Below are 8,410 nucleotides of genomic sequence, written 5' to 3'. Positions count from 1 at the left end.
ATTATTGAAAGCATCCACACTTCTTATGCTCTTCTGGGATACAGAGTGGGGAACTGAACTCCCAGCCCCTGGCTCAGCAGTCAGATACCTGGCTTGCTGATCAATCCAGTCAACTGGAATTGTATTAGGAACTGAAAATCCGTTTTGTTTCTTCTTCATACATATTTTTAAAACCTGAGTTTGAACCTGTTCAGCTTGAATGGACACATCTGTATATTTCTCTTTCTACCACATTATTTTTAAAGTCATTCCTTCCTTGAAATTTATGTAGAAACTTGAAATTTTAAAATTTAAAAGCCAATAATAATAATAATAATAATTAATAATTATGTGCTGTCAGGTCAGTTCTGACTTTTGGCTACCCTCTCAGGGTTTTCTAGGTATACAGTACTCAGAAGTGCTTTACCAGGCTTCCCTTCTGTGGCGCTGTGGGGCCATGCTGTTTATCCAAGGTCACACAAGTGGTCGGGCACATAAATCCATTAGCCACACACTCTCCAGGCTGTCTCCTCTTCCTGGAATCTCAACATGAGCTTGGCTCTGGAGGCAGACCCTCCTAACCACTGATTTATACCAGCCCTCTCTCAAAAACGAATGTTATTTCTCACCCATCTTTACAGGGGATAATTGTTGGGAAAATTGAATTTTCATTTCACCCAACCAGGGATGGTTTCCTCAATCAGTTTATTTTGAATTCATTTCTCCATGAGCAATAACCTGTGAGTCTTTTAAGCTTTGCCCTGAAAATAAATTGGGAAGAAACATTTGAAACATTCTGAAATAACAAGTAAATACTTGAAGCTACAGCGGAGGAAGAGAAAAGGCACAGCAAGACCGTTCCATCACCAGTGCCGAGAAACCCCCTCCCTCAATCAGTTGCCATTTGACAGCAGCCACACCATCAGGTTGGAACAGAGGGGGAGAAAAGGGAAGCAGGACCTTTCCATCAGTTCTTCTGAGGGAAGAATGATTTTTCCTTCCTCGTCTCATTGGTGATTGCGAAGAACAAGTGCTTCATACCCTCCTCCTTCTCCCCCCTTTTCATCTCATATCACTTTTTTTTTCAGATTGCAAGCCTAAGGATAGGGTGAGTATTAGTATTCTCAGCATTATACTTTGCAGGCTGTTTCAGGGACTCCTTTGGGCTGAAAAGTGTGAGGCTCCAAGTAATAATAAAGAGAATAAACGATATGCAGATCTACAACACTGTCAAGGGAAAAATGTTTTCTTTTTATACTATTAACTAAAGGATGACTGAAAATTACCAAGTTTTTGCCACGAACTACAAAAACCCATACTATTAGTAAAGGACAATGGAATACTCCTAAAAAGGTGGAGAAGCAGAAGAAGAAAATGAAGTGAAATGGAATTCTGGATCAGACTACAGACTTCTAAAAGTAGCATCGCTTTGAAGTGGTGGAACTATGGTGAATCACTCTATATTTGACAAGGTGACTTTGAGTCACATTCTGCTTTTACTTTTAAAAGTTCCATTCTCTACGTAAGGAGAAGTCAGGCAAGTTAATCTGTTTTTTTGTATTCTCTGCTTATGACACAAAGAAGAAAGCCTACCATGTCACAAATGTGTCTACACTACACAACTCAGTATCACTTTAACTACCATGACAACATCTCAAGAAGGCACAGGGTTTATATTTTGGTGCAATCTGTAGAATTCTTCACTAGATAGCTCAAGTACAGTCCTCTGAATGTAAAGTTCCTCATCAAAGTATAAGTCCCAAGACTCCACGTGATGGCAGCTAAAGTGATTACTCACTTCTATCAACGACAATTGAACTTCTTCTCCCCTTTGGCCAAACCCTCCCCATGGCATTGTGATATGTTAACATAACTAACCATCTTGCTCTTGCTCTTTCAATGTTAGTCTGTGTTATGGCAGATCTCTGGTTTGCTCGCACAACAGTTGTTATGCCTTTCCTTTCTCTGGCTGGCTTTCTCACAAGCTCCAGGTCTTGTCCTTCACACAGAAGGTCATTCTTGGGTGATTACAGTGGGAAGGAAGAACAGCTGAAAGGTGTAATGATTGTGTTGCTATCTTAGCTGCTTCTGTCCAAACAAAACCAACCATTATCGCTACATTAGAGCACTTTTTAACTTTTTTCCTTTTTTTTTTTTTTGGTTCACCACGTTGTGTGTACATATTTCTAAATGTTTCCAAGGAGATTTCTTAACATCTAGAAATATTTTAAATCTTGTTGTTGTGCTGGAAGGAATAGGTGTTTTGTGTTGTTGCTGTTTTTTATCGCATCACTTCAGAAAACAGCTAAAGTGTCAAACAGCAAGCATAATTTTGTCAGCAAAGAGCTGGGACTGGTAACACTTGAAACTCCAAAGAAGCTGGAAAAAGTTATATGAATGAACAACCTATGACAGCACTGCCCTCTGTTGTCCACAAGCTGAATATTAAAGCAATACTCTATTTGAATGCATCTACTCTGAATTAAATTCTCTGCAGCTAAATATTTATAGTATCCAGAATGTTTACTTTGCTATTACTTAAATTTTACTTTCCCATATTTCCTTGTCAGAATTATGTGTTTCTTTAATCTCTGCCTACATAATTTTGCCTTCAGAGAAAATTTATAGTAAGGATAGGTGAAATATACAAACACAATAAACATCTGAGGCAGGGAGTACAACATATTCCAGCCTATACTATACTATAGACTTGTGGGAAAGAAGTATGGCAGTATGGCCAATGTTCCAGTGTCTCAGCTAACTAGCCTGTGATCACTTACAGGTGACTCTATTCCATTCACTCTTTATTTCCCTCCCACCCTCCTGAGCATTTGGGATGTTTTTGAGGGGAGAGGAGGGGAGGAGGGCCTTTCTCCTTGTCCCTGAGCAGTATATGTGTACTTCTGCAAACCTCCGTGCTTTCAAAAGACCATTAATACTTCCCTTTTGTGTACAGATGGTGCCATTTTATCTGCATAAGGATTGGCCCTCTAAGAATGAGTTTCTGGTTATTTGCATTTCAGACAGCTTCCCCATCATAGAGTATACCTGCTGGATCCATGTATAGCCTAGAATAAAGTCTCCAAGGACTACTGAAGATGGCTTCTCCACTTATTGGCTGATGGTAAAATAGATACTGCCGTTGAACAAGAGTCTTGATTGAAACACAGAAGATATTCACTTTTTAGACAGTAAGTTAACTACTAACTAAAACGTATAACTGAAGAGATATCTTTTACTGTATGGATCACAAGAACCTGACACAACATTCAATTGTCTGGTATAGGCATGGTCTATATGATGAATATTTAAATGAGGTTTAGGGCTATTTCATGAGTCAATTAAAAGTATTGCTATTTCATACATTGTGTGAAACTTATATTTTATTTTACCCCAAACATATCTCAAATATCATATTTTAAATTTTGAGGATAGTATCAATAAAATTTAAATATAAATAAATAAAATATATTTTTTGTTTATAACTTTGTTCTTGTTACCACCGTTTCTTTCTCTCTCTTTCTGTCTATGTATAAGAATAGGCTGTGTTGGTTTTGCCAAAACAAAGATTTTCCCCAGCAATATTTCATAGTTCAAAGTTATTTTCACTCCAAGATAGTCAAGGTTCTTTGCCACTTCCATAGAGAAAGAATAAGGTTTTAATAAGTGTATTTTGGCCTATATACAACAAAATATAACAATTTATAGTGATGGCACAGCTAAAGGGACTTTAAGAGAAAGCCATCTGGGAATCTCATGCTATAAATGTTTTATGTAATAGTTTTATCTAAACCAGAAGGAATTAAATAACACATTCTAAGCTGAAAATCGTATAATACTTTCAAAAGCCTGGATTTATGAACAGGGAAGTACATGGAGCTGTGTTTTAGCCTAGCGGATAAGAGATAGATCTTTTGAGTTTCTGACACTGCTTTAGTCCTCCTCTAGTTACATGTTTCTTCCCTAAATATTGAAGCAATGTTGCATTTAAAGTAAGGAAAACTGCATGTACTCTTAGGATATGTTCTTACCAACTTCAACACAGTTACATTTATCTGTCAATGCTACACAGCAAAGCCAGTGTGGGGGAAGGGGGGCCCATGGTGGACTGGACTTTGAACCCTACTCAGCAAATAAGACTTGAAGCACAGAGAGGAGCTGGTCCACAAGTAACCCCTGCCCTACATCTGCCACCCACCCACTTATTTCTTCACAACAAAGGTGTACAGCAGCACATATAATCATTTATAATCATGTTTCACTAAATGTGCTTATTGTATTTCTATGATTCTGAGCCCTGGTTTACCAGAGATTCTGGGCATGGAAACAATGTGCGTGCTTACAAGTGCCACTGAGGAGATTTCCTGTGAACCCACCCAGATCTATCTTCTTGGTAGGGTTAGGGTGGGATTTATTGAGGCCCCCACATTGCTGCCATGTTTCAAGATCTAGTAAGAAGATCTGCTTTATCAGTGTAGCAGTTTGAAACCTGGAGCCTTCTGCTCTTGGAGATAGACAAAGTTTTTGTAGGGTGGGTTTTTTTGTTTGTTTTTTAAATAGCAGTTATTCTTTTCCCTCACAATAAGATTTTTCGGTGTGATCGCTACCCCTAAGGAACGTCACAGGATTTCTTGGAGATGTCATGGCCATTTTTTTTTCTGTAAGAAAGTGAAAGCTATGCAGGCTTATTACAGTTCTTCTGCAGAATGATATCCTTTCTGCACAGGATTACAAAACTGGGAACTTCCTATGAAAAAAAAACCCAGAGAAATCTGTTTGCCAAGGCTCCAAAAATCATCTAGTATGAGAAATTTTGCAAGCATCCATCACCTCCTTTGATTAAAGTGTTTCCCCACCTCAGCCTCAAATGGAAGGATGTGCTGGATGTAACCCACAGGGAGTTTCATCATATGAACTTGATCATTAGAATGAGATGGATCCAGTCTAGTCATGCTTACAGCAGACCAATTGAAATCAGTAAACTGTAATCATGACTAATGTGATTTTAATTACAATGGCTCCACTATAGGTATGACTAAAATGCTATTCAATTGTACCCTGTATTTTGCAGAGCATGAAGCCAATTTGTGTTCAGAGGTGAACACTGGCCCTTCCTCCTCCATCATTACTTTGTCACAGATACATTATTGTCTGAAAAAGGAAAATTGCTGTGCCCAAGTAGACCACTGGAGCTTTGGCATATGTGAAGAGGGCTTCTTGTCTTCAGACAATCATGTTCCTGTCATTGAAAAGATGGAGTGGGCAAGGCTAGTACACCTCCCTCAATGAGAGTGGGTTCTACATTTTGCAAAGCAGAGTTGAATGCAGCTAAGTTTTTTATCCAAGCAATCAGTATACATATATTTATATCCCCAGGTTACATGTGTCCTGAAGAAAATCTGAGGTGGAAGTAATGTCTTCCAAACAGTAGTAACAATCATGTAAAACAGCACAATTTCTCTGTTAACTATTGGCATCCAAGCTTTTATTTCTTTTATTGATAATGCAAACTGAGAAAAGCTTTCAAGGAATCCTCTCCTATGGTTTAGAAAAACGACATGAACTGCATGGAGGAATTGTGCAGAAAAGATACAGACAACTCCTTTGGAAATTTGGCCTAAAATTATAATAAATTGGCATCATTTACTGAAATGTACAGTCTGTACCATAATACACTGAACAGGCAAGGACTTGGTGATGAAGAGGTGACTGTATATGTACTATTAAGACCAAATTTGAGCCTAGACATATTTGTCCAGTTCCCCAAATTCTGTTCACTGCCAGAGCTTAGCCTGTACATTTTAGAATCAATAGCAATGCCCAAATAGAATCACAGAATCATAGAAAAGAGAAGTTGGAAGGGGCCTATAAGGCCATCAAGTCCAACCCCTTGCGCAATGTAGGAATACAATCAAAGCATATCTGCCAGGTGATTATCTAAGTTTTTCTTGCATGTCTCCAGTGTTGGAGCACTCACTGAGGTAACTGGTTCCACTGCCGTACTGCTCTAACAGTTAGGAAGTTTTTCCTGATGTTCAACCGAAATCTGACCTTCTTTAACTTGAGCCCATTGTTGCATGCCCTGCTATCTGGGATGATTGAGGATAGATCCTGCCCCTCCTCTGTATGACAGCCTTTCAAATATTTGAAAAATGCTTTCATATCTGTTGAGATTTTGATCTGAATATGTATTAAATATAAATGTTGTATAGGAAAAAGTAAAATGGCTGATTTAACCTGAGTCATGTACTAAGTGTACAATCCTAGTTTGAAGACTTGAAGCTGTACAGCTGGAGAAAATGATGTGACCATATGTAAATGAAAAATGAAGTAGCGTATTTTGTCATTGGTCCCAAGAATGTATAAAATGCATCTGCAAAGGGGACATCTTATCTGCTGTAAGTCAGATCACGTATTTCTAGGCTATGTGTTCTATTATGTTACGTCATGCTGCTAGTTGAATGCCATTGAGTACCTCCCTGTCTTGGAAGAGTTGGACAGTGAACCAACCTTAGGAGAAATAAAAGCGGCCTTGGATTCCCTTGCCTCTGGCAAGGCACCTGGAAAAGATAACATCCCTGTTGAAGTGCTGAAGTGTTGTAAAGAGACCATCACCATTGAACTGTATGAAATCTTTCATCTTTGCTGGAGCGAAGGTGGAGTACCACAGGACATGAGGGATGCAAACATCGTCACATTGTATAAGAACAAAGGAGACAGGGGCGACTGCAATAACTACTGTGGCATCTCTCTTCTTAGCTTTGTAGGAAAGCTGCTTGCCCGTGTTGTGCTGAAGAGGCTCCAGGTGCTTGCAGACAGAGTCTATCCAGAATCACAGTGCGGATTTCGAGTAAATAGATCCACCACTGACATGGTATTCTCCCTCAGACAGTTGCAGGAGAAATGCAGGGAACAACAGCAGCCACTCTTAGTGGCCTTCATAGATCTTACAAAAGCATTTGATTTGGTTAGCAGGGATGGCCTTTTTAAAATACTTCCTAAGATTGGATACCCTCCTCAACTCCTTAGCATCATCACGTCCTTTCATGAGGAAATGAAGGGTAGTTTTTGATGGCTCAACATCAGATCCCTTTGACTTCCAAAGCGGAGTGAAACAGGGCTGTGTCCTCGAGCTGAACTTGTTTGGGATCTTTTTTGCTGTCATGCTGAAACACACCTTTGGAACTGCAACAGAAGGTGTCTATCTCCGGACTAGATCAGATGGAAAGCTCTTTAATCTCTCTAGATTGAGAGCAAAGACCAAAGTCCAGCTGAAATGCATGCGGGACTTCGCTAATGACGCAGCCATTGTTGCCCACTCTGCTGAAGACCTCCAACAACTCATGAACCTTTTTAGCAAGGTCTGCCAAGACTTTGGACTATCAGCCTGAAGAAAACAAAAGGCATGGGCCAGGGCATGGACTCACCTTCCTCTATTACCATCTCCATGCAAGAATTGGAGGTTGTCCATGAATTTGCATACCTTGGCTCAACGATCTCTGACACTCTCTCCCTAGAAGTCAAGCTGCATAAACGCATTGGCAAAGCAGCTACCATGTTCTCAAGACTCACAAAAAGAGTATGGCTCCATGAGAAGCTGACAGCATACACCAAGATCCAGGTCTATAGAGCCTGTGTCCTGAGCACACTCCTGTACTGTAGTGAGTCCTGGACCCTTAATGCATGGCAGGAGAGAAAGCTGAACACATTCCATATGTGTTGCCTCCGACGCATTTTTGGTATCACCTGGCAGGACAAAGTTCCAAATAGAGTAGTCCTAGAACAAGCTGGAATTTTTAGCATGTATACATTACTGAAACAGCAACGTCTACGTTAGCTCAGGCATGTTATAAGAATGGCTAATGGTCGGATTCCAAAGGATCTCGTGTATGGAGAATTAGTGCAGGGAAATTGCCCCAGAGGGAGACCACAGCTGTGATACAAGGATATTTGCAAGCAGGATCCGAAGACCTTGGAAATGGATCTCAACAGATGGGAAACCCTGACATCTGAGCACTCAGCCTGGAGGCAGGCAGTGCATCACGGACTCTCCCAATTTGAAGAGACCCTTGCCCAGCAGGCCGAGGCAAAGAGGCAGTCATGAAAGCAGCAAAATCAGGGAGCTAGATGGGGTACAGATTGTATTTGTCTTCAATGTGGAAGGGATTGTCACTCTTGAATTGGTCTTCTTAGCCACACTAGACGCTGTTCCAAGTCCTCCATGCAGAGCACGATACCATAGTCTCTCGAGACTGAAGGATGCCTATGCCTGTAGTTGAATGTCTATGCTATCTGTATAATTGTTAAATCAACTTAGTTGAATTTAACTCTCTCAGTGTTATAGTGTCTTTGAAACCTGATATCTCCTAACCGCCTAGAGTGGTCGAAATGACTAGATAGGCGGGATATAAATAAATAAATAAATAAATAA

This window comes from Pogona vitticeps, chromosome 3 (genome assembly GCF_051106095.1).
Source record: "Pogona vitticeps strain Pit_001003342236 chromosome 3, PviZW2.1, whole genome shotgun sequence".
Lineage (NCBI taxonomy): Eukaryota > Metazoa > Chordata > Lepidosauria > Squamata > Agamidae > Pogona > Pogona vitticeps.
Note: the sequence above shows the minus strand (reverse complement) of the source record.